The 27,158-nt window shown below is 38.5% G+C and overlaps 1 protein-coding gene across 2 annotated transcripts in view; it reads right to left on the reverse strand.

Annotated features, from left to right (window-relative positions):
* Positions 1 to 27,158, reverse strand: part of ZFAND3 (zinc finger AN1-type containing 3) — a 333,302-nt gene that overhangs the window by 272,235 nt on the left and 33,909 nt on the right. The window lies entirely within an intron of this gene.

Below are 27,158 nucleotides of genomic sequence, written 5' to 3' on the forward strand. Positions count from 1 at the left end.
GCAATATCTACTACAGCTGAACAAAAGGGTCATACCCTATGACCCAGTAATTCAATTACTCATACATACCCAATATAAGTGCATACATATGTACACCAAAAGACTTGTAGAAAAATCTTCAAGCACCACTTTTTTATAATAGGCCCAAAATGGAAATCCAAATACCCATTTACAGTAGAAGGGATAGATGAATTATAGTAAATTCACACAATGAAATGTTTTTCCGCAACAAGAATGAACAAACTACTCCTACACACAACATGGAATAATCTCACAAACATAGACACCAGACAAAAAGCAAAATACATGAATAATATCAGTTATACAAGGTTCAATAACAGGCACTAGAAGATAGGAGACTACTTTAGAGAAGCAGTTGGGAGTAGTGATTGGGTAAGGATATGAAAGGGGCTTCTGAAATGCTGGTAATGTTCTATTTCTCTCTGTAAGTCAGTTCAATTTGTAATAGCATCCTGAGCTGTAGAGTTACAACTGGTGCACTTTGTGTGTGTATGTGCACGTATATGATGTATCATACTCCAGTGAAATGGTTAAACAAAATATTAAGTTCCACTTCCAGGAGGTGCTTCCTAAGATTACTGGAAATGGACCGTAATGTGCTCTTATTGGACCAACTGTCCCAAAGATAACTGTAAACTTGACAAAATTAAAAAGTAACTACCTGAAGACAATGGAAAGCAATCAAAGCAGAAAAGACACTATAGGGGAGTTAATGAAAAAAGGAAGGGCACTGAGGAAATTTTTTATTTATTTATTTTTTTGGTTTTTTGCCTGAAGGAAGGCCCCGTTAAGCACTGTTAGGTAAAAGAATGTGAACAGAAACCACACTCTTACTGGCATTTAAGAACCAGAGGACAGAATTCTGAGTGACTCCACCAGGTGGGAATTGAGGGATAAAATCAAGGAAATAAGACATCCACAAAGGGATAAGTCCAAAGTCTACACGTAAACTTGGCCCTAAATCTCTAGCTGATCCCTGAAAGAGGCATGTGTGAAATAGACTACATGCATCCCAGATAAGACTAAAAACTGAATATAGATTTAAGCTGGTGACCACAGGGAAAAATGATTTGGAGCTTGAGCCTATCCTACTAAAACAAAGTCAATATTCTTTGGAGGTACACCATAGATCCAAAATCTTTATAATAAATTGTTCATAATGTCCAAGATGCAATTCTGAATTACTAAATAAAAAAAAAAAAATACAGGAAAATGTGGCCCACAGAAAAGACAACCAAAAGAAACCAAGACAATCTGGATGTTGTTATTAGTAGAGGTTGTTTTTTATTTTTAACCTTCACCAAGGTTTCTCTAATGTTAACATCTTACATAACCCCCACAGAGCTGTAAAAACCAGGAAACTAATGATAAAATACTATTAATTATTTTACAAACCTTATGTAAATTCTGTCAATCAAGGCACTAATATCCTTTTTCTGGCCCAACTTTCTTTAAAGAAAAAAAAAAAAAGATTATGTATTTATTTATTTGACAGAGAGAGGGAGAGCACAAGCAGGGGGAATGGCAGGCAGAGGGAGCCGGATGTGGGACTCGATTCCAGGACCCCGGATCATGACCTGAGCTGAAGGCAGTCGCTTAACCAACTGAGCCACCCAGGCGCCCCTCTGGCCCAACTTTCAATCCAAGATCCCACAATGCATTTAGCTGTCAGGTATTGTTAGTCTCCTCCAACCTGAATATAATTCCTCAGTATTTACAGACAAGAATTTTAAAAGCTGCTACTTATAACCATGCTCAAGGATTGAGGAAAATATGCTCATAACAAACAGGAAATATCAGTAGAGAAACAGAAACTACAAAAAGAACCCAATGGAAATTCTAGATTGAGAAATACAATACCCAAAACAAAAACATCCACTGAATGCAGACTAACAATGGCAAAAGTGTTGTTACTAAATGATCTATCACAGTTGCTAACTCAGGAAACAAACAGGTGAGCCTTGGCGAGCTGCCTCAGCCAACTGCTCCATCCCAGGGAATCCCGAGGGGGCTGAAGGAATCAAAAGCATAGCTCCTGGCTCCGTTTGCCAACAATGCTGTGGAACAAACCCAAACAAACTCACTCCGAGAAGTTTATAACTCAAGACAGTTTGGAAAAGAGAAAGGGAGAAATTTATTTTGGGTGCTGGCAGCTGGGGGAGGTGGCAGGCTCAAGCCCTAACAACCAACCTCTGTGCCCACAAAATGGACACCTAGAGGTTTATAGGAGAGGTTCCAGGGGGTTCATGCAAGAGAGCAGGCAGAGGGTACGTGATCATGGGTGGGGTCAGTGTGTGTATCATGGGTAAGGAAGGTGACGCACAGGATGTGGTCTTCTGGGCATTCTATTGCTATCAGGGCTTTTCTGGTCTGGCAGCTGGGACGTTCTCGGTCACTGCAAAGTATCTTCACCAATGCCTCAAAAAAGAGTAAGAAATAAGCACAATGGGTTTTACTTAGAGCGTGAATTAAACAGTCTTGTCTATCTTGTCTGTTTTTGGTTTTAACTTCTGGGGTCTATAGTTGAGCAAGAGGGCTTGCTAACAGAGTCATTACACTTGAAGATCAATGGCAATTATCTAATCCAAAAAAAGAGAGGAAAAAACAACAATGAGAAAACTGAACAGTCATACGTGATATGTTGTAAAAATCAAAGATCTAAACATATGCGTAAGTATAATTGGAATCCCATAATTAGAAATGAGAGAGAATGGAACAGAAAAAAATTTCAAAGAAATAATGGCTGAAAATCTCCCAAATGTAGTATAAGATGGAAATGTGCAGATGCTGGGAGCTCAGTGAACCACAAGCAGGACAAACAGAAAATACCTGCGTACATCAAAATCAAACTGCCAACAACCAAAAAAAAGAAAATTATTAAAACAACCAGATAAAAATGACAAATCACATGTAAGAAAACAGTAATATGAATTACTGGTGACTTCTCATAAAAAATAATGGAGGTCAAAAGACAGGAGAAGGGCATTTTTTAAGTGCTAAAAGAAAAAAACTCTTGACAACCCAAAATTCTATATTCAGCAAAAATATCCTTCAAGAATGAAGACAAAATAAAAATATTTGCAGCAAAACAAAAGCTAAGAGAATTCATCACCAGCAAACCTACAATATAAGAAATACCAAAGGAGGGACAGCACCTGGGTGGCTCAGTCGGTTGAGTATCTGACTCTTGATTTCAGCTCAGGTCAGGATCTCAGGGCACTGAACAGAGAATCTGCTTGGGATTCTCTTTCCCTGTCCCTCTGCCCCTCCCTCCCTCCCTCCATGTACTAATATTCTCTCTCAAATAAATAAATCTTTAAAAAAAAGAAAAAAATACTAAAGGAAGTTTACTTAGCAGAAGGCAAATGATACAAGATGGAAATTCTGATCTTCAGAACAAAAAAAGAAAACTGAAAAACAGAAAATGTTAAGTATATGGGAAAATATAAAATTTTGTATTTTATTTATATATTATAAATATTTATATTTATATATAATATATATTATAAATATATATTATATATTTATTTATATATATTTCCCACATATTCTCTTAATTTCTTAAAACATGCATGACTTTTAAAAACTTTGAGATGAATGAAAATGAAACCTATCAAAAGTTCTGAGATAAAGAGCTCTTGTTGCTGAACTCTGGTTGCAAATAAGTGCGGCCTGCTGGGAACAGGATTCCTATAATGCCAAATAATGTCCGGAAGGCTGTGGTCCAAGGCCATTTTTGCTGGCTATAAGGAGGGTCTCCGGAACCAGAGGGAGCACACAGCTCTTCTTAAAATAGAAGGTGTTTATGCTCAAGATGAAACAATTCTATCTAGGCAAGAGATGTGCTTATGTGTACAAAGCAAAGAACAACACAGTGACTCCTGGTGGCAAACCAAACAAAACCAGAGTAATCTGGGGAAAAGTAACTCATGCTCATGGAACAGTGACATGGTTTGTGCCAAATTCCAAAGCAACCTTCCTGCTAAAGCCACTGGCCACAGAATCCGTGTGATGCTGTACCCCTCAAGGATTTAAATTTAATGAAAAGTAAACAAAGGGGTAGATTTGTTTAAAAAAAAAAAAAAAAGTTCTGAGATACAGCCAGATCAATTCTCAGAGGAAAAAGGTTAACTGTAAATGACTATATTAAAAAGGGAAAAAGATCAAAAAGGAACTATTTCAAATCTATATAACCTAATCTTTCACCTTAAGACACAAAAAAGAACAGCAAATGAAACTAAACCCAAAGCAAACAGAAGGAAGGAAATATAATGATTAGAGCAAAACCAATGCAATAGAGAAAAGAAAAATAGAGAAAATCAACAAAATCAAAAAGTGGTTCCTTGAAAAGACTTTTTCAATGTCAAACCTTTAGCTAAATGACCAAGTAGAGAGAATAATCAAATTACTAAAATCAGGAATGAAAGAAGGACATCACTACCCACCTTACAGAAATAAAATGGATTATAAAGGAATACTAATTTAGAAAAATTCTATGCCAAGTTAGGTAATCTAGATGAAACGGACCAATTCCTAGCAAGACACTACCCAAACTAGCACAAGAAGGAAAAAAAAAAAAATCTAAAATAGATCTACAAGTAAAAAGATCAAATTCTTTCCCAGAGAAAAGCGAGGCCCAAATGGCTTCACTCGTGAATTCTACCAAACATTTTTAAAATATTACCAATTCTTCATAAACTTTTCCCCCCAAAAAATAGAAGAGAAGGGAACATATCCCAATTCAGGCTATGAGGACAGTATTACCCTGAGCCCGAAACTAAGTGAAGACATCAAAATGAAAGAAAACTACAGCTAATATCCCTATGACTACAAATACAAAGATCTTCAATAAAATACTCGCAAACCAAATCCACCAAAAAAGCATTATACACTATGACAAAGTGGGATTTATCCCAGGATAGCAATATTTAACACCTAAAAATCAATTCATGTAAATACACCATATTAATAGACTAAAGGACAAAAACCATACAATCTCAATAGACAAGGGAAAAGTTTCTAACAAAATCCAACACTCTTTCATGATAAAAACTCAACAAAGTAAATGTAGAAGGGAACTTCCTCACTCTGGTAAGGGGCATCTATGAGAAACCCACAGCTAACATCACATTTAGTGTTAAAGTACTAAATACTTTCTCCCTCAGGTCAGGAACTGTGGGAGGATAAATGATGATTACCCAAAAATACCCAAATCGTAATCCCCAGAACCTGTGAATATGTTACTTTACATGGCAAAAGGAAATTTGCAGATATGATTAAGGATCTTGAGATGAGCAGATTATCTGGGTAGGCCCAATATACTCATCCCAGTGCCATTTGTTGAAAAGACTATTCATTCCCCCATTGAATTGTCCTGGCACTTTAGTCAAAGACTAATTGAACATAAATGAGCGAGTTTAGTTTTGGACTCTGAATTCCACTGATCATGTATGTATCTGCTACAACCACACTGTCTTAATCACTGTAGCTTTATAGTATGTTTTGAAATCAGGAGGTGTGAGTCATCCAGTTTCGTTACTATTTTTTTTTTTCAAGACTGTTTTGGTTGTCTGGGTCCTTGAATCTCTAAATGAGTTTTAGGACCTGCTTGTCAATTTCTTCAAAAAGCCAGACAGATTTTGATAAGATAAATCAGTTTGGAGAGTTCTGCTTTCTTAGCAATACGGTCCTCCACTTAGTTCTTTAATTTTTCTCCGTGATGTTGTATAGTTTCACTGTACAAGTCTTAGCACTTCTTTTGTTAAATTTATACCCAAACGTTTTATTGATCTTGATGTTATAAATGGAATTATGTTCATAATTTCATTATCTGTTTATTACTAGTGTGTAGAAAAAATAGTTGACCCTTGAACCAAATGTGTTCAAACTGCATGGGTCCACTTAAATGTAGATTTTTTTCAATAAACACAGTATAGTACTGTAAATGTATTTTCTCATGATTTCCTTAGCATCTTATATTATTGTAAGAGTACACTATATAAAGCAGATACAGAATATGTGTTAAATGACTCTTATGTTATCAGTAAGGCTTTCAGTCAACAATAGGCAATTAGTTAAGTTTTTGGGAAGTCAAAAGTCACATGTGGATTTCTGACTGCATGGGGGTGGGCACTCCTACCTTCACGTTGTCTTGAGGGTCAATTGTACATTTATTTTTTTTAATATTTTTTTTAAGATTTTATTTATTTGACAGAGAGAGAGAGCACAAGCAGGGGGAGCAGCAGGCAGACGGAGAGGGAGTGGGGCTCAATCCCAGGACCCTGGGATCATGACCTGAGCCAAAGGCAGACACTTAATGACTGAGCCACCCAGGTACCCCTCAATTGTACATTTATTTGATGTTGATTTTGTCCTGTGACCTTGCTGAATTAGTTGCAACAGCATTTTAGTGGATTTCTTGGGATTTACAAAATCACAAATGAGATTAGAAAAGGCTCTGAAATGAATCAAAATAAAAATACAATATACCCAAATTTGTGGAATATAGCTGAAGAAATACTGAAAGAAAAATGTGTGCTTTTAAATGACAATATTTGAAAAGAAAGGTATCTATTGTCCTAAGAGTCTGCCCTAAGAAGCTAGAAAAACAACAAGAACACACAAAAAAACCCAGATTAGAAAGAAGGAAATAAAAATAGGAGCAGGGCCATCTGGCTGGTTCAATCAGGTAGAACATGTGACTCTTGATCTTGGGGTCCTGAGTTCAAGCCCCACGTTGGGCATAGAGATTACTTCAAAAAAATTTTTTAAATAAAAATAGGAGCAAACATCAGTACAAGAAAATTAGACAACAGAGAAAATGAATAAAGGAAAAAAACTGGGTTTATTTTTTTAAGATTAACAAAACTGACAAATACCTATCAGCAATATCAGAAACAGGCAATATCACTACAGACCCTACATGTGTTAAACAAATATAATGAACAACTTTATGCCAATAAATTCAACAACTTGATGACAGGGACAAATTCTGTGAGAAATACAACTGTATAAAACTGACATAACACAGACTAAAATATCCTAATAACCCTAACTCTACAAAAAAAATTGAAATCCTCATCAAATGAATTCCCACAAAGAAAACTACAGGCCAAGATGGTTTCACTGGCTAATTCCCTCAAACACTTAAGGAATACCTAATGCCAGATGATTATCATAATATTATGATAGGTCATGACCAAACAAGGTTTATCCCAGGAATATAAGGTTGTTTTAACATTAAACAAATAACTCATCATCATTCATACTACATCACTGCAGAAGACATTTCTTCATCACAAAAATCTAATAATGTCCTTCATTTTCTCAAATTCTTTGGTGGCTCCCCATACCTACATAAGAGAGAGAAACTTTAACATGGCTTGGAAGGATCCTTTCATAACCCTGCCCCTGCACAGCACCCACATCTCTGGCTACCAACCTCCAATATGCAACCCATAAACCTGCTACAATAGCCACGCCCTGTGCCTAAGACCTGCCACTCCCCTCCTTCCTTCCATTCACAAATTCCAAATCTCCACCTCAGCTGAGTTCCTCTGAAAGCCTTCCTGACTTGGTCAGGTTGATTTTATTACTCCTCTCTCTGCATTCCCACTGCATCGTTTGTAACCCTCAGTTTGTAACCCTCAGTATAACAGATAGTACCATTATTTCTTTGTTTTTCTCTCTATTCAACTATCACTGCTACAGGACAGGGACCAGATCTTTTTACCATACGAACAGAATAAAAAAAGCTATTTATCTGAGATACTGGTGCACTCACATCATTTCAACAGATGCAGAAAAATCATTTGTCAAAAGTCAATATACATTTGTGAAGAAAAAAAACTCTCAGCAAATTAAGAATTAAAATAAATTTCTTCAAGCTAAGAAAGTCATCTAAGAAAAATCTACAACATATTTGACTTCCAAGTAGCACTAACCTCAGTAACAATATTCAGCATTTATATGTGCTTATTTATCTCATTGGTCCTCACAACAGCCTTGTTTAAAAAAAAAAAAAAAGTATGGAGACATTATTGTATTGTTCCAATTGGTCTAAGACCAACTCTGGGTTAGAAATATTAAGGGTTAGAAATATTCAGTCATATACCTAAGTAAGAAAGCCAGTACTAGTACTAGAATCCAGTCTTTGACCTAAAGTACTTTTCCACTAGAGTATGCGGTCTCTTATCATCAGGCTCATTTCACAATAAACAATTAGTCTCTACCACAAACCATACTTTGGTATCCTTGTCAAAGACTGAGTGCTGCTGGTCCCTGGTGTGGCAATTCTTAAAGTTTTCTAATAATGCCATTCGTTTAATTATAGCAAAGAGTAAGATACTCAAGACAACGATTATATTTCATTAGTTGATAAAATAGGACAAGTAACACTAACATGGAATAAATAATCCTAAAAGCCACATTAAAAAGAACCTCAAATCCCCCTTCCTCAGAATGGCTGTGACAGAGAAAGAGCACAACCACTGGCCTGTAGTCTTTCCCTTTATAGGTCTAAAATGCAGGAGATAAACAGGTAACTCAAGGCCTCAGTTAAATTTTATCTCCAATCCACTACCTGAGGAGGCCTTAATTGAGCAACTTAACAGAGAAACCAGAGTGACATGGCCACTTCTGAGTTTCTGATTCATATGAATCTCTCATGCAGGAAAATATGAATGCTGTCTTAACACCACACCTTTCCATCTGTGATACACCCACAGCCAGCAAGTTCCACAATGAGGTTGGACTTGATTCTTCACTGCACAACATGCACTTCACTTCAAAGCACACAGGGAAATCCAATTCCCTTGAAATAATCTATTAACAGAAATACAAAAAAAAAAAAGATTTTTCTTTAAAGTAGCTTTGCCAACCAGCTGCCTATAGGCCAGTCATTTCTATGCATCCTCTTTCGTTTTTGCAACTCTGAGTCATCATTTATCCAGGACAAAACATTAAACAATTAAGATATCTGACCTTACTACCGTTGAAAGTCAGTGACCACAGAGGTATCTCTCACTGACATTTACAGTGACTGAAGTAAAAATAAGGACCTCTTTTCTTCAAGTGACACAGAAAACTCAAAGTTCACTGGATAATACACTACACCAAGGAGAGTGCACCAGTGTCTCGGATAAATAGCTTTCTCATGACTATTTTATGGATAAGCCAATAGCGTAACTTCAAACTTCTCTTTAATTCCAAGAATTCAAAAATGTTTAGACAATATCTTTAAAAATAAGAAGTCCTTTTTAAATTTCATTCTTTTCTTATTAATCACCTAAGCAAAAAAGGGAGTTAACAAGGTAATTTAGAATTCCCTCAAGTACGACATCATGTACAATGTTGAGCGAACTATAAACCAAAATTCCTAACTTCAGAATATCACCCTCGAGTCTAATTACGAGAAGAAATTTAAAATGTTCAAAGAATGATAAGCTTAACCAATCACCTTCTGACACACAGTTTTTTTTGTAAAGCTTGCCTCTAGCTGAATGATTCCAACCACCCATCTCACCATCAGCCTGGGGCTGGCACAGCTGCTGCTATCTCAAGGATAAAGTTAGGAGCTGCCACCTTAAAACAGAGAGAAGTTGCCACAAGAGATATGACACTGAGGCACACAGACCAGAAATTAAGTAAATCAGCCAGAGACTCAGGAACACTGAAAGGTGAAAGCCCCATTCCCAGTTTCATAATCTGAGTAAAGAAACTTTTGCACCCACTATTCTACCCCCAAACCTGCCTATGGACCACATTCCCTGTGACCCAGTCCTATTCTCTGTTCCCAATGGCAACACCCTTTCCTCCTGCTTCCTCAGCACTATGAAGCTCTAAGAAATTGTCCTTTGTGTCCCTGGTCTGCAGCTGAACTCTAAGGCCAATTTATTTTCCCCACTCCAACTGCTCAAACCACATCCCCAACCCATAGTCAAATTTCACATAAAATCCGTTCAAAGATACATTACAAATCTTACAGTGCATGTGAAATAGGCAGTTTCTAAATTTTCAGCAAAAAGGGAAATTCCATAGTTAAAACAAGGCAAAGAGAATGCTTAATTGCAATTACAGGTATTGTTGTATCTGAGTTTAAAAAGCATAATTGCAGGGGCGCCTGGGCGGCTCAGTCATTACGCGACTGCCTTCGGCTCAGGTCATGATCCCAGGCCTGGTCCTGGGATCAAGCCCCGCATCGGGCTCCCTGCTCAGAGTGGAGCCTGCTTCTCCCTCTCCCACTCCCCCTGCTTGTGTTCCCTCTCTCGCTGTATCTCTCTCTGTCAAATAAATAAATAAAATCTTTGGGGGGGGAAAAAAAAAGCATAACTGCAGGCCACCAGTCAGTTAAGTGTCTGACTCTCGATTTCTGCTTAGGTCATGATCTCAGGGTTGTGAGACTGGGCCCCGCAATGGGCTCCACGCCAGGCATGGACCTGCTTACAATTCTCTCTCTCTCCCCCCCCACCTAAAAATAATAATAATAAAAATAATTTAAAAACAGAAATAAAAAGTAAAAAGCATAATTTCAACAGAAAAAAATTATAAATACGTGAAATGTTGACAAGTCTTATTTTATATATATATATATATATATATATATATATATATATATGTATACGTGTATGATTTTCTTGAATTGGTCCTCATATAAAAAAGGCTGTTCAACCCTTGTGCACTGTTGGTAGAAATGTAAATTGGTGCAACCACTCTGGAAAACAGTATGGAGGTCCCTTAGAACATGAAAAATAAAACTACTGGGGCACCTGGGTGGCTCAGTCGTTAAGCGTCTGCCTTCGGCTCAGGTCATGATCCCAGGGTCCTGGGATCAAGCCCCACATCGGGCTCCTTGCTCAGCTGGGAGCCTGCTTCTCCCTCTCCCTCTGCTGCTCCCCCTGCTTATACGTGTGCACTCTCTGTCAAATAAATAAATAAAATCTAAAAAAAAAAAAAAAGAAGCCTACCACATGATCAGCAATTCCACTTCTGGGTATTTATCTGAAGGAAACAGAAAACCATCTTTTTTTTTTTTTTTAAGATTTTATTTATTTATTTATTTGAGAGAGAGAGTGTGTGCACACAAGCAGGGGGAGCAGCAGGCAGAGGGAGAGGGAGAAGCAGGCTCCCTGAGGAGCAGGGAGCCCAATGCGGGGCTCAATCCCACGACCCCTGGGTCCTGGGGTCATGACCTGAGCCAAAGGCAGTCGCCCAACCAACTGAGCCACCCAGGCACCCCCAGAATCACTATCTTGAAAAGAAATAAGCACTCCCAAGTTCACTGCAGCATTACTTACAATGGCTAATACATGGAAATGACCTATCACCGGATGACTGGATACAGAAAATGTGTTATATATACACATTTATTATTATTCAGTCATGATAAAGAGGGAAATCCTGCCATTGGAGACAACACAGATGGACCTTGAAGGCAGTATGCTAAGTGAAATAAGCCACACAGAGAAAGACAAATACTATATTGATCTCACTTAGATGTGGAATCTAAAGAAGAAGAAACAACCCAATTCATAAATACAGAGAACAGACTGGTGGTTGCCAGAGGTGGCAGGTAGGGAGGATGGGCAAAATGGATGAAGGGGGACAAAAGGTACAAACTTCCAGTTTAAGATCACTAAGTCCTGGGCATGTAACGTACAGCATGGTGACTATAGATAACGACAGTGTATTGTGTATGTGAAAAGCTGCTAAGAAAGTAGATCTTAAAAGTTGTCATCATAAAAAAAAAATTTGTAACTAAGTGTGGTGATAGATGGTAAACTTATTGTGGTAATCATTTCACAATGTAAACATTTATCAAATCATTATGTCACACATCTAAAACGAATACAATGTCATGTGTCAATTATATTTCAATTAAATTTTTTAAAGGGCTGTTCAACAGAGACATGATATACTTGACAATCTACTGTATTTCCTCTCCTAATCATTCCTCATCATGTCCCATAAGGAAGAATCTTGCAGGAAAATCTACAATCCTTCCCATGTAGAATTATGGTAACTACTAAACAGTTCTCATATTAAGAAACCATCATTTTGCTTATCTTAGATGCCCAGAAAAGTGGACTATTATGGAAAATATTGTCTGTTAAGAACATTAAGGGCAAATGTCTATATATGTGAATGCAAAACGAAATCATACAAAACCCTATTTAATTTTTTAATTTAAATTCAAGAGAACTTTTAAGTTGTCCCTAATCTTAAAATTGACCAAAGTACATTTCATCAACTTCATAAACCTAGTAAGCATTTACCTTTAATCAACTGGGAAAGTATAGGACCCTCTACCTCAGTCCTCAGTAATCTAGAGAATCCCCTGCCCTCAGTGAGTTTACTGTATGTTATCAATCTAATGGACTGTTGGATGAATGCCTAGCCCTAGCTAGGCAGTTATTATAATCAAAGCTGCAACTGCTTACCCATTTGAAAATATGTCTGAGAAATAATTTTAGCTAAACTTGATGGAAAAATCTATGAAAGCTAAAACTTTTCAACAATAACAACAAAATAGAACATCAATACAAAGTTTCAAGTATTAACTTAAAGAATAAAATTAAAATCACATAAAATATTCTTATGCCATTCCCTTGAGTGTATTTAAAAAACAAAATTATTCCAGGGCCAGATCCAGACTCAACAAGAAAGAGTGCCATGGATCAATTTTCCTATTTCCACCAGTGACACTGGTGGGGAGAGAGGGTGTACAAAGCAGAACACATACAACACGTTTTCTGTCCCTACTACCAGTATTTCAATAAAGCTTTAACAAAATCTGAAACAGTGAAATATTAGAATAAAGCTCCAGTTACCCATACCTAATGCCTATTAAGAAATATTTCTAAATAGGGCGCCTGGGTGGCTCAGTTGGTTAAGCGACTGCCTTCGGCTCAGGTCATGATCCTGGAGTCCCTGGATCGAGTCCCGCATCGGGCTCCCTGCTCGGCAGGGAGTCTGCTTCTCCCTCTGACCCTCCCCCCTCTCATGTGCTTGCTCTCTCTCATTCTCTCTCTCTCAAATAAATAAATTAAAAAAAAAAAAAAAAACTTTAAAAAAAAAAGAAATATTTCTAAATAAATGCTGGAGGCTGAAAATCACACAGTGTAATACCTATGCTCCATGGCCCTTTCACTAAGAGATCTTTAGTTACAGCGAGAAAAGCAGAGACTTCATCTGCACCCTTTATTTATACACAAGATAAAAATCCTAGAACTTCCGTAACTTGTGAATGGAAATGCTAATAATAGCTTTAACCCCTATAAATCTCACTTACTTCATCCTTGAAATGTACAGAGTCACACCACACCAGAAGATTAACACAAGGATTAAATCAAAAAATATGTGAAGCTCCTGACACAGTGCTTTTCACTGTACCCTAAATAAATGACACTAATATCCCACTCATGCCTTTTGTCATGATGTCCCCTCTGCCTAGAATGCCTGTCCTTCTCCTCTCCCCTTCTGCCTGTCCAAACCACTTCCATTCTTCAGTCTTTTTCAAGTCACTCTTGATGCCTGCCTTATCTGTACCACACTTCAACAACTTTAATATCCAATTGTTCACTACCTATAACACTCATCATGCTATTTAACAAGATATTACTCTGAATTTACCTAATATTTCATTGGCATTTAGTACCGATCTCAAGCAAAGGAGAAGCTCAAAACCTTCATTGAGTATCTTCTCACCCCTGCACATCTACTTCAACACCTATCAGTGCTTTACAGAAACTAAAACAACATTCAGTAAATATATGAGTGAATGACCAAATAAAGGCACAGAAATTACAAGCTGTTCTATATGGAAAAAGACTGGGTGAAAAAGGTAGCTCATGAGGTGGCTCTTGAGAACCCAGAAGAGTAAATGTATGACACATGATATAAAATCTAGTTTACCTTAAAAAAAAAAAACTAAATTAATATCCTCTGTGCATTAAATACCACTGCAAACAAGTTACAAGCAAGGAAAGGCATAATGCAATCAATTCCTTACTCAAAATGACACCTCCTCTAACATTAGCCACTTCTACAGAGAATATAAACTTTGACAGATAATCTCAGCTCAAAATTAGGGTTCTTTTCTCTAATTCGTTGTATTTCTAAAGAGTCAGCCAGCAGGGGGAGTTCAAGCTCACTTACACTAAATCACAAAATACCTAAGGCTAACAAAATTTTTAAATTCTGGAATTTCTTTTTTAATTAAACTCCTGAATATTAACCATAAAAAGTTAGTGGAGCCCATATGTTTGTAAGTCATATTTTATAATATTATTTCTGTACCATATAAATACTCCATAAAACTGTCACTTCTTGAGTTCTAAACATACATCTTTTTTACAGACAGAAAAAGAAATCAATATTAATCAAAATTCAAGTGACAGGGGCACCTGGGTGGCTCAGTCATTAAGCGTCTGCCTTCGGCTCAGGTCATGATCCCAGGGTCCTGGGATCGAGCCCCACATCGGGGCCCTGCTCAGCGGGAAGCCTGCTTCTCCCTCTCCCTCTCCCCCTGCTTGTGTTCCCTCTCTCGCTGTGTCTCTCTGTCAAACAAACAAATAAAATCTTAAAAAAAAAAAAATTGAAGTGATAATGGAGAAAAGCTGCTACTTTCTAAACTGTTACCCAAACTGAAGTAACAACGCCGGTCTTATGAGCCCAGCACCCACTCATCCATTCAGTCTTCATCTATTGTTCATCCCAAAGTCTCATCTGCTGGTCTCCAGGCTGCTGCTATCATGACCCTCCCCAGGAAGCAAACCTCATTTTTAATCTGTGACCATAAGATTTATCAGAAAATAGTTAAGGCCCTGGAAATTATGTATATTTCTGAGACACAATTTAAGAAGCAGTATTCTCTACTGAGAACTAGAGATAAGCATGGCTACAAATGGTATGGAGGAAGGGGAGTGTAACAGGGGGATCAACAATAGGAAATTCTAATTGCCAAACACAGAATAGTCAGATAAAATTACTCTAACCAAAAGTGAGTCATGATTGTCAGTCTTTAATAAAAGGAACTAATGGAAAGAACCGAAATGTAATGCCCCAATTTTCTCTGCTCTGCTTAAAAAGTACTTCTGCATACAGTACCATATTTGATCCTTACAACAACCCTTCTGAAAAGCAGGTAACATGCCCATTTTAAAGTTAAGGGAACTGAAATGCAGAGAGGTTGTCTTATTCAAGATAACATAGCTAACAAGTGATAGGAACAAGATGTTAACTTGGGCTTTCTGGCTCCAAAGTCAAAAAGCTCTTTGCATCACAACAGGTCTTGCTGAAACAAGGACTATAACATGTGTACTGGAAATGTGGCCCACCTGCTCCCAAAGGCACAGAAATTATTTTATCAACAGCTATAAAAACAATTATATTCCAACAAGTTCGACACCCTAGAAGAAGGACATCAAACCAAAAAGCTTCTGCAAAGAAAACCATCAACAAAATGAAAAGGCAACCTATAAATGGAAAAAAATATTTGCAAATCAAAATTGCAAATGCTAATCAAAACCACAATTAGATATCACCTCACAACTGTTAGAATGACTATCGTCAAAAAGACGAGATAAAAAGTTTTGGCCAGGGGCGCCTGGGTGGCTCAGTTGGTTAAGCGACTGCCTTCGGCTCAGGTCATGATCCTGGAGTCCCGGGATCGAGTCCCGCATCGGACTCCCTGCTCAGCGGGGAGTCTGCTTCTCCCTCTGATCCTCCCCCTCTCATGCTCTCTGTCTCCCATTCTGATAGATAGATTAGATAGATAGACAGATAGATATCTAGATATCTAGATAGATAGATAGATAGATAGATAGATAGATAGATAGATAAATAAATAAATAAATAAAAAGTTTTGGCCAGGATGTGAAGAAAATAGAACCCTTGTGCACTATTGAAGGGAATGTAAACTGGTGCAGCCACTACTGACAACAGTATGGTGGTTCCTCAAAAAACTAAACACAGAAGTACCTTATGATCCAGCAATCCCATTTCTGGATATATATCCAAATGAAATGAAAACAGGATTATCAAAGAGATACCTGCACTCCTTCACTGAAGCATTATTCACAATAGTCAAAATACGGAAACAACCTAAATGTCTATCAGTGGGCAAAGGGATAAAGAAGATATGGCATATATGTACAATGGATTATTATTCAGCCTTGAGAAAAAGGAAATTAATTCTGTCATTTGCAACAACATGGAAAGACCCCGAGGGCATTTTGTTAAGTGAAATAAGCCAGACAAAGGCAAATACTGCATGGCATCACTTAAATGTAGAATCTTAAAAACAAAGGGGCACCTGGGTGGCTCAGTCAGTTAAGCGTCTGCCTTCAGCTCAGGTCATGATCCCAGGGTCCTGGGACTGAGCCCCGCATCGGAGTCCCTGCTCAGCGGGGAGCCTGCTTCTCCCTCTCCCACTCCCCCTGTTTGTGTTTCCTCTCTCGCTGTCTCTCTCTCTGTTAAATAAATAAATAAAATCTTTAAAAAATAATAATAATAATAATCTTAAAAACAAAATAAAAATTCATAGAAACAGAGAATGGTTGCCAGGCGCTTGGTGGTGGGGGATATGGGGAGAGGTTGGTAAAAGGGTACATCATCTTCATGATCGTAGACCTAGGACTAGAAGTCAATGAAATATGCCCAATGCTGACCCTGGTAGCATATCTGTTCTTTTTTAGCTCTTCCAGTCCAAAGAAATGACAGTGCAATCACTGGCAAACTCAAAAATTATTATTTGTAGTCAAGCACTGTAAATACAAAAGAGCCGATTATGCATTAATAACTCTTCAAGGAATAAATACATTGGTCTTCAAAGCATTACACAAAGGACTGTTCTAAAACAACAGCTTAACCTTTTTTTACTTTTTCTTTACCTGGTTTAACAAAGAGGTTTCATACCCAGCAAATATTAAATATACAGTGTCTGAAAAATTGGACAGCAATACGTAACATTAAAGTTCAACAAATATAAATACATAACAGGATGTGTTCTATAATCAATGCCCCCACCTTTTAGTCATCTGGGTGGGAATGGAGGCTTTTGTTATATATTTGCAAATTAAAATTTTTTAAGAAAAAACCACCCTCCTCTTTCATGAGCTGGAAGGACAGATTTCAAAGTGGTTAACACTCCACAATCTGTTCAAATGAAGGTTTGTTTTGTTTCCAGTCTTATTCAAACCTTTGTGCACTTCAAATCTAACTCTTCCCCACATCTTGGCACTCCTATGAGAAGCCCTCAGGATCTACAACTTACCATCCTTCCCCCAGGAAAAGTGCCCCAAGAGGCTCTTCCAGCTTAAAGTTGCCTGTGTCTATCAGCAAAGATGACCCTACAATTCTAGTTGTGCCAGACTAAATCAGGAATTGGTGTTCCAGCCTAAGGCAGCCATGAACTAAACGGACACCTAGGGTCAAACCTGGCCTGACAGGGGTAAATGCACATGGAAGGGTGACAAATCTATCCCAACAGACCCTCCCATATACACTAGGGCACAAAGGTGGCAGGTCACCAGAGTTTAGGCAGTACTCCAAGGGATTCTAAGCTCTCCATGAGGATTACTTCATATCCTCTAGCCTGGAAATTACTAGGGTCCTGAGTGAATGCACACTTAACAAGCAAACAATACCCTGTACTACTGCCTGTGTCTCTTACTAAAGCCCCATGCCTGAAGGTGTATCTCCTCTGCAGGAAGCTAAAAAAAAGTCTATCTAACACAACCAAACTACTTCTCTAGACACACCAACACATTTACTCATCACACACAGGGACCTGGTCACTGGACAGCCGTGCCTTCACACAAACCACATCAACACTACACTACACTCCTCTGGTAGCAGGAGCAGGTAAAGTGGAGGACAGACCCTTCGCATTACCTAAAATTCTCCCTCATCACAATAACCTATAATAGTCCTGAGCTGTTTGAGGAAGATTCTCCAACTGATCCAAATGACATTACTCAGTGACCCCTCAATATATTTAGTTTGTTCTATAAATCACACATCATTTCAATGAACTTTTGAGATTCAGTCCAACCTATAGTGACACAGAATTCACCTCATGCTAAATATTATTTGAAATTGCTGGGCTATAATTTTTTTTTAAAGACCTTTATTCCCACATGGTTTGAATATTTATTTACACTATTTCCACAGTGTTTTCTTTAGATTCACTTGTAAAAAGTAACTGTCTCCCCAATACAAGAACTAGAGTTTTTATCATGACTATTCTTTTACATGTTTCCACAAAACCCAGCAGTGTTTTACCCTTAACAAGTGAACAGTTTTAGGAGCGTCTGGGTGGCTCAGATGGTTAAGCGTCTGCCTTTGGCTCAGGTCATGATCCCAGGGTCCTGGGATGGAGCCCCGCATCAGGCTCCCTGCGCAGCAGGAAGCCTGCTTCTCCCTCTCCTTCTACTGCTCCCCCAGCTTGTGCTCTCTCGCTCTGTCAAATAAATAAATAAAATCTTAAATAAAAAAAAAAACAAGTGAACAGTTTTGTTAATAAACAATATTTATCCTCATCAGATTATTTTGAAGGACATTTAAAAATGGACTATTTTTATTACTCCATTATTCTGGATTTTCTAATACAGTTGTCCAAACATGTAAAAAGGACAGTTATAACCATGGATTGCATTTTAGGTACAGTATTCACCATATTAATTAATATTAAATATATCCTCACAAAATTATTACATATAAACAAATTTAAAATATATTTATATATCTAAATTAAAAATAAATTATATATAAAATATAAGTATATTTCATTACTGGCAAAGTACAAAGGCATTACGCGGTGAACATAAATGCAAGACTATCAAAAGAACAAAATCAGATTGTGCCCTAAGGAATTCAGAACAGACAACCTAAGTACAAACAGTATGCATGTGGGGGTGAAGGATGTCCCTGACAGGGAGATAAGGGAAAGTGAAAGCAAGTGGCGTTTGCTTCACTGAACAGGTGGAGTTTTGAGTGTGACCCGAAGCAGAAAGAAAAAACTAAATGTGTTGAATACTGAAAGAAGCAGGTATCTGGCATAGCTCGAAATGGACTATCAGGTGCACAGAAAACAGAGTAACATGGATCCATGCAAGGGAGCCAACAGAGGAGAAAAAAAAAAAGGAAAAGAAAGGGAACAAATACCAAGGTTTAAGAAAGGACTAGGTCTAAAAGAGGAAGAAAGGAAAAGACAGAGCATTACGGATCATCCTGTGTGCAATTTCAAGAGTTCAGAAGAGTATAATGCAGTATTACACCTGAATATGAACAATGTCATTATTTTACAAAGTTTCTATCCAGAAAGAAGTCTTCCTAGTTATTCCTCAAAGAGTGAGGCAGTAATAACTACAAAATACATTCACTGTGTATATTCATATTACATAAAGTTTTACATATGCTGTCTCATTTCGAAATGCAACCCATATTTTACATTAAGTCACTGCAGCCACCCAAGAGTGAAAGAAAAGGTGTTGCCTTTCATTTGACTGACAAAATCTCCTCTCTTCAAATTTTAACCCTCGAAGCAGGTGTATCCCTAGTAAGAGAATATATAATTGAGAGAGTTCTGGATCAAACATACCTGGTACAACCCTGACTGTCTGATCTTGGGCAAATAACTTAAATCGGAGACTGTTTCCTCATCTATAAAATAAATGTTACTAAAAACTATCTCATGGAGCTGTTAAGGCTGAAAGGAGACAATGGCAATACCATTTGAATGGGGCCTAGCAAACACAAAAAGTTCACTAAATGTTTTAATCACTATTAATGTTTCTCTAAACTTGAAAATCCATTATCATAACCTAGGGACCTCCATTACCTCCTCCAAGAACCTCCAAAAAGTAGAGGGAGGTTTTATAAAAATGTCCTATATGCCCTCCACTACATTCTGAAATTAAATCAGTAATATGCTTCTTACCTGAATTCATGCCTTCCTAAAGAAGGCATATTCAGGAAAATGTTTTATCTGTCTTCACTCTGCCTGGTGGACTTACAGTGGGGCTAGCCCACTAAAAAATAGGGCAAAGGCCTTATTTTATGTGTTTGAGTTTTCTGTCCTGACCAAACATTACTTTTGTAATCAGAAAATGCAATAGATGTTATAAGATTAGTCTTTCCCCTCAATAATTTATTTTGGCAGTCAGGAATTCTTATGCAATCTACTTATTTTTTCAAGTGCCTAATAAAATAGTTTAGATTCTTAAAGGTTTCAGTATTTTCTTCTACTTCTTATAGCTACTACACTGCTCACGAGCTAAGACTCAGAAACAAAACAAATTTACTAAACCATATTATATAAGCATATTTTATATACCAGCAGTTCCCTTTTAGAGTACAATCTGTTTGTAATTAAATTGTTTGGAACTCAGGCCTCATTTTCCCTTAATGTTGTAAGTATGGTTAAAGTTCCTACATTAACCCAAAAAGATTATTTAGTCATACTATTACTGAATTCTAGTCATGAGAGTTTTTGAACTAGGTTCTAAAATCCAGGGTCAAGCCATACAACAGCAAAATTTAGAAGTTTAAAAAGTCCAGCTCCTTTTTTGAAGCTCAGGTATAGCCCTTGGCAAAATTTTTAAACAGGCAAGGCTTGTCTTCTTTTTTTTTTTTTTTTTGGGTGCAAAAAGGTGGTTTTATTAAAGCACAGGGACAGGACCCATGGGCAGAAAGAGCTACTGTCTTGATGTCGTTTGAATGCCCTCTAGTTTGTGCCCAATGGCTCTCATGTTGTCCCCTGTGTCTACCTATTACGGAACCCCATCCAAGCCTGGTCTCCCATGAAACAATCTTACCCAGTCCTCTTTTCCCACCCATCCCACCAGTGTAACTGATTGCATTTAAGTATTAAATGCAGAATCAATGAATGAACCAACTCATACTGAACCCCTTAATTCTAACCTGGAACATTTCTGGTCATACAAATGAAAGTGAATATAAGTCATATAAATAAAGTGAAATCTGCAGGCCATGTCAAAATAGATATTACTGACCTATCACAATCAGCTTCTCACAACTCTTTTCTAAGCCCACCAGATTTCAAAAAGCACCAAAACCCTCAACAATATTTACAGCAAAAAAAGCTTACAGAGAGTAGAAACCCTTTGAGAAACTTACAAGTTAAGGAAATAAACATAAGAACTTGTGAAATTAAAGAACTATGATTATTATAATAAAAAATAAAGTCAAAAAAAAAAAGAACTATGATTTAGTTTAAATTAACACCAAATGCTAAGGGAACACAAAAATTATGTCTTAAGAGACATCACAGGGACGCCTGGGTGGCTCAGTCGGTTAAGTGTCTGCCTTCAGCTCAGGTCATGATCCCAGAGTCCTGGGATCGAGTCCCACACCAGGCTCCCTGCTCAGTGGGGAGCCTGCTTCTCCCTCTGCCTGTCGCTCCCCCTGCTTGTGAGCTATTTCTCTCTCTCTTTGACAAATAAATAAAAATCTTAAAAAAAAAAAAAAGACATTATAATTATATGAGGAGGAAGTAGAAGGCATTCCAGAAAGAGAGAAAGGGAGAGAAGGCAAGGAGTCTGGAGAAAGCAAGATATGTGCATGAGGGGATAAAGACACCACACTGGGATAAGAGCAGAAGGGGCATGGTTTTAATCAGGAAGTATACAGGACCAAGCAGAAAAAAAGTCTTCAAGCAAACAGGTACAGTTTAGATTTGAACAGACAAAAAAATGAGCCACTGCCAGGTAATTCTTGTACTTTACATTGTAGGATGTTTAGCAGTACCTTGGCCTCTACCAACTTAATGCCATTAGCACTTCTTTCTACCAAGTGGTGACAACTAAAAATATTTCCAGACACTGTCATATATTCTCTAGGGAACAAATTCAACTTTCCCACACCCACTTATCTACTCCAACTCCCTTTATGAGGTAAGGAAACGGAGTCCCAGGGGAGTCACATAACTTGCTAACGTCACACAGCCTAGTTTTGGTTCGGCCAGAGCTAGAACATAAGCCAAACCAAGAAGTGTGTTACATTGGGCTTCGTGATCTTCCTAAATTATGTTTAGAATGGCTTCTAATGATTCTTCAGAAGTCATCACAAACCTAATTTTGATGCCTAAACTGGACATTTTACCCACAACATATACTGTATAATATCTATTGTTTCTGTGCTGCTTTAAAGAATCAATCATTAATCAAAAAAATCCAAACAAAATAAAAAATATATTAAGCTACCGAAGGAACAGCAAATAATGTGCAACTACACTAAAACATTAGCTGGTCAGATCCTTGAGCACTTTAGTGTTCTAAAAAGGCAATCTTTCGTAATAGCTTAAAATCTGTCCTTGTAAATACCAGTTTCCACCACCCTCCCCAATTTTAACTCTTGGACAGATAACTTTATTTTAATTTACTGCCTTGCCCTCTTAAGCAAGAATATCAAAGACAATTTAACTCTATTTTAAGATTCAGGGTCATTAGGAAATCCATTCACAATGGTACTCTTAACACTTGGAGATGTTCAGAGAATATTTTAAGTAGGGAACAACATCAGTTTTATGTGGTTCAAGGAGAGTGTATATGAAGAAAGTGGAAGGTCAGATGAAATAGTACAGTTTGGAGCCAGACCAAGGTGGATAAATGACATGAACGGGTCTGTTTTCCAAAGATCACAAATAAACAGAACAGAGGAATCTAGCAAGAAGCTCCATTTAGAGGTAACAGGCCAAGCAAGACACAGAGGCTGCCTGAACTACAGTGGCAGTGACGGCAAAGAGAGAGAAAGAAAATATAAGAAACAGCTAGAAGACCAATCTGGTGAACGAAGGGTGCGAAACAGATTGAGTATAAAGAGTCAAAGGTGACACAGGCTTCTGGCTGGGTAGATATAACTAATACTGGAAAATAGTAAGAGAACCTCATTTCCAAGGAAAAAGATAATGAGCTAGATTTGGGTTTTAAGGCCTAGCCTCATGACCTCAATAACCTAGGCAAGTCAAATGTCTACCATAACTTTATCCTCAGGAAAATGGTGAGGAAGAACACCTACCCAATTTGTTTGTGAAGATTAAGAGAGTAAAAGCACTCTGGAAAGAACCAGTCTAGTATAAGGAATAAATATTCCTTTTTTTTATTCCTGGGAAAACTACTACTAAGTACAATCTTCACCGGATAGCTCAACTTATCACAAATCTTTCTAATCATCACCCTGAATAATTCACACAAAAGCCACCAATGGCTTCTTCCTGGCCATTTCTGTTCTGTACTGTTTTGTTTTCTTTTCTTTTATTTCACCACTGTGTTTCACCTCTTCCCTGACAGTCTATACAACATCTGATTCGGGAAAACTGGAAATTAATTCTGAAAGTTTCTTTTCCATTAAAACATTTTTATTTTTCCAGGACGGTTTTTTCTACTCAATCTTACCTATTCTATTTCTTATACCCCAGCCCCACTTCAAATCTGCACTACTTCAATAGTCTCACAGCTTCCAACATTTTCGCCAAGGTTAAAATAAAACATTCATCCTACTCCTCCCCCACAAAAAAAATCCTACTGGCTGTGAAGATCTGACTAGTCTGAATAAAGGAGAGAATCACTGAGGTGAATGTGTATTCTCTGTGTAAACCTCAAGAAAGGAAAGAGTTGGGGCCGCCTGGGTGGCTCAGTCGTTACACATCTGCCTTCGGCTCAGGTCATGATCCCAGGGTCCTGGGACTGAGCCCCACATCGGGCTCCCTGCTCAGTGGGAAGCCTGCTTCTCCCTCTCCCACTCCCCCTGCTTGTGTTCCCTCTCTCGCTGTGTCTCTGTCAAATAGATAAATAAAAATCTTAAAAAAAAAAAAAAAGGTTGTAGAAAGTGAGAATAAACTACCTCTCCCCTCCCAAAGCACATTCAGACTTTGTAAAGAAAATCAGGAGTTTCGGGCGCCTGAGTGGCTCAGTTGGTTAAATGACTGCCTTCGGCTCAGGTCATGATCCTGGAGTCCCGGGATCGAGTCCCGCATCGGGCTCCCTGCTCGGCAGGAAGTCTGCTTCTCCCTCTGACCCTCCCCCCTCTCATGCTCTATCTCATTCTCTCTCTCAAATAAATAAATAAAATCTTTAAAAAAAAAAGAAAATCAGGAGTTTCACAAAGACTAAGAAAGGATGAGTGGGGAAAAAAGGAAGAGAAACCAAAATATAGAAAAACAGATGGCTGCAACACACAACCAGCCACAGCTGGTTATATGTTTTGTTTTGTTTTTATTTATTTGACAGAGAGAAAGAGCACAAGTAGGCAGAGCGGCAGGCAGAGGGAGAGGGAGAAGCAGGATCCCCACTGAGCAGGGAGCCCAAAGCGGGGCTCGATCCCAGGACGCTGGGATCATGACCTGAGCCAAAGGCAGATGCTTAACTGACTGAGCCACCCAGGCGCCCTGGTTATATGTTTTATTGAGCATGTTTCATGGCCTGTGTCTACCTTCATGCTCTTCAAGAGTAACTGCCCCCTAGAAAACTTGCTCCTTATTTTCTTTTTTAAGATTTATTTATTTATTTGAGAGGGGGGTGGCAAGAGAGTTCGCACAAGTAGGGGGAGGGGCAGAAGGAGAGAATCTTCAAGCAGATTCCCCACTGAGCAGGGATCTCACAACCAATGAAATCACAACCTGAGCTGAAACCAAGGGTTGGATGCTTAACTGACTGAGCCACCCAGGCACCCCGAAAACTTGCTCTTTAAATGAGAGATGGACATCAGACATCCCTGGTGGCAGAGGGGAGTTAGACAACATCCACGGGTAGTTCACAAGTGAATCAATTAGATAATCCTTCTAAGGAATTTACAAAGGTGTGGTCCCCAGAGAAGCAGCATCAGCATCCACATCATTGGGTAACTTGTTAGACATGCAAATTATTTGTCCCCATTCAAGGACTGGGGCCCAGCAATCTGTGTTTCAAGAAGCCTTTGAGATGACTGTGATGTACTCTAAAGTTTGAGAACCACTAAGGGGTAAACACTTGGCTATTATTAAGGTCCTCAGAGCCCCCCTAAAAACAGGTTTTATTAGATATACCATGGGTCTTGCTCTTGAGTTACTGTGAGATTTCCTTGTATTCTTGAATATCTAGAATAGCACCTGACACAGAGTACCTAACTCAATAAATGTCTGCTGAAAGAATGAGTGAATAATCATAAAATAAAATGCCCCCTTGCTAAACTAGCTTTAAGGAATTGTTTCTTATAAGCAAAGACATCTTTTTTTTTTTTTTTTTAAGATTTTATTTATTCATTTGAGACACAGAGATAGAGAGAGAGAGAGAGAAAGCATGAGCAGGGAGAGAGGCAGAGGCAGAGGGAGAAGCAGGCTCCTCGCTGAGCCAGGAGCCCGATGTGGGGCTCGATCCCAGGACCCTGGGATCATGACCTGAGCTGAAGGCAGACGCTTAACCATCTGAGCCACCCAGGCGCCCCAAAGACATCTTAATTAGGCAATGAGTACGCGGAGTGTGGGTGGGGAACACACAAGACAGCCAGAGTCATTTGGAGGTAGTCCGTGGGGCCTAAGAGAGAGCTGGGACATTGTTTGGAGAAGAAAGAGCTAAGAAACATACTCTGTTCAAAAGAAAAAGTAAAGGAATTTCAGGGGGCAAAACTGAGAATTTAACAACAGGGTCACGGAAATTGCAAGTGTAAGGAACTATGATGTGATCTTGTACAAGGTTCAGAGGCCAAAGCAGAAAATCACCATGCTTTCTCAAGTACCTAAGGAGTTAATAAAGACGTTGACCTCTGCGCCTCAATGAGGAGTTATAAAAGTCTACGTACCTAATGATTTACCTGATCTGTATGTAATTTATACCTCAAGATTACAACACACCATGGAAATAATTTGTGCCTTTCAACTCTGCTGTAGCAGACAAAACCCTCAAAAATAAGAGCAGCCAGACTAAATTCAGAGAGCTCTTAAAAGCAGAATTCTAGGGGCGCCTGGGTGGCTCAGTCGTTAAGCAGCTGCCTTCGGCTCAGGTCATGATCCCAGGGTCCTGGGACTAAGCCCCGAATCGGGCTCCCTACTCAGTGGGAAGCCTGCTTCTCCCTCTCCCACTCCCCCTCTGCTTGTGTTCCCTCTCTCGCTGTGTCTCTCTGTCAAATAAATAAATAAAACCTTTAAAAAAAAAAAAAAAAAGCAGAATTCTATCATCATCCCTGTCCCTTGATACTGAATATTGACATAAGAAATTTATTCCCCAAAAGGTAGAATAAAACAAAAACAAATGAAAACTTTTGGGAGGGAAGGGGGCTGCCTCTATTGTCAAATCCCTTAACTCCAATTCTCTATATGTTATAGAAAGAGTCTCCTTTCTCAAATAATGTAATAACAATATTGCAGCCCTTCAGTGGTCTCATAAATCATATTTAAACTACTCACCATGGCCTTTTTTTTAAGACGGGCATTCTTCCACTTCTTGGACTATTTCCCACTATACCCCCACCTATGCCCTCTGCTGCATTAAGTGTCACCCTCACGTAGGCTACATGAGGGCAGGGACTTATATCCCCATTACCTAGAACCATGTCGGGCACAAAGTGAACAGTAGAGTATTTGTTGACTGACTGACTCCCACTCCCATACCTAATCCCAGGATATCCTGTTTGTTTTAAGTAGGCTCCATGTCCAGCGTGGAGCCCAACACAAGACTTGAACTCACGACCCTGACATCAAGACCTGAGCTGAAATCGAGAGTCGGACGCTTAACCAACTGAGCCACCCAGGTGCCCCTCTAATCCCAATTTAAAATATCTCATTATTAATCTGTCTATCCTTCCTCAGACTGAAAACCTCACCTCTTCAAAAAAAGCCTCTCCTGACTGGCTCCAAAGAACTTCAACTGAAGAAAACCATCTTACTTCTGTTAACACTTACATGTACAACTATCACTGATTTTATGTTTCAGTCATCTATGTTTTATTCTTATCTATCTTCCCTTTTAGATAGACTACTCACAGGCTAGAAACAAGTCCCTACTGAGGTAGTAAAACCTAACTAGGGTTGTGCCCACGGTGAATGCAATGTTGTAATGATCCATTGCTCAATTTCTTGATTAGATACAACATACCCATTTTACAGGTACCTTAGCAGGCAAAAGTGGCAGCACCAAGGGAGAGCA

This window comes from Halichoerus grypus, chromosome 9, assembly GCF_964656455.1.
Source record: "Halichoerus grypus chromosome 9, mHalGry1.hap1.1, whole genome shotgun sequence".
Taxonomy (NCBI): Eukaryota; Metazoa; Chordata; class Mammalia; order Carnivora; family Phocidae; genus Halichoerus; species Halichoerus grypus.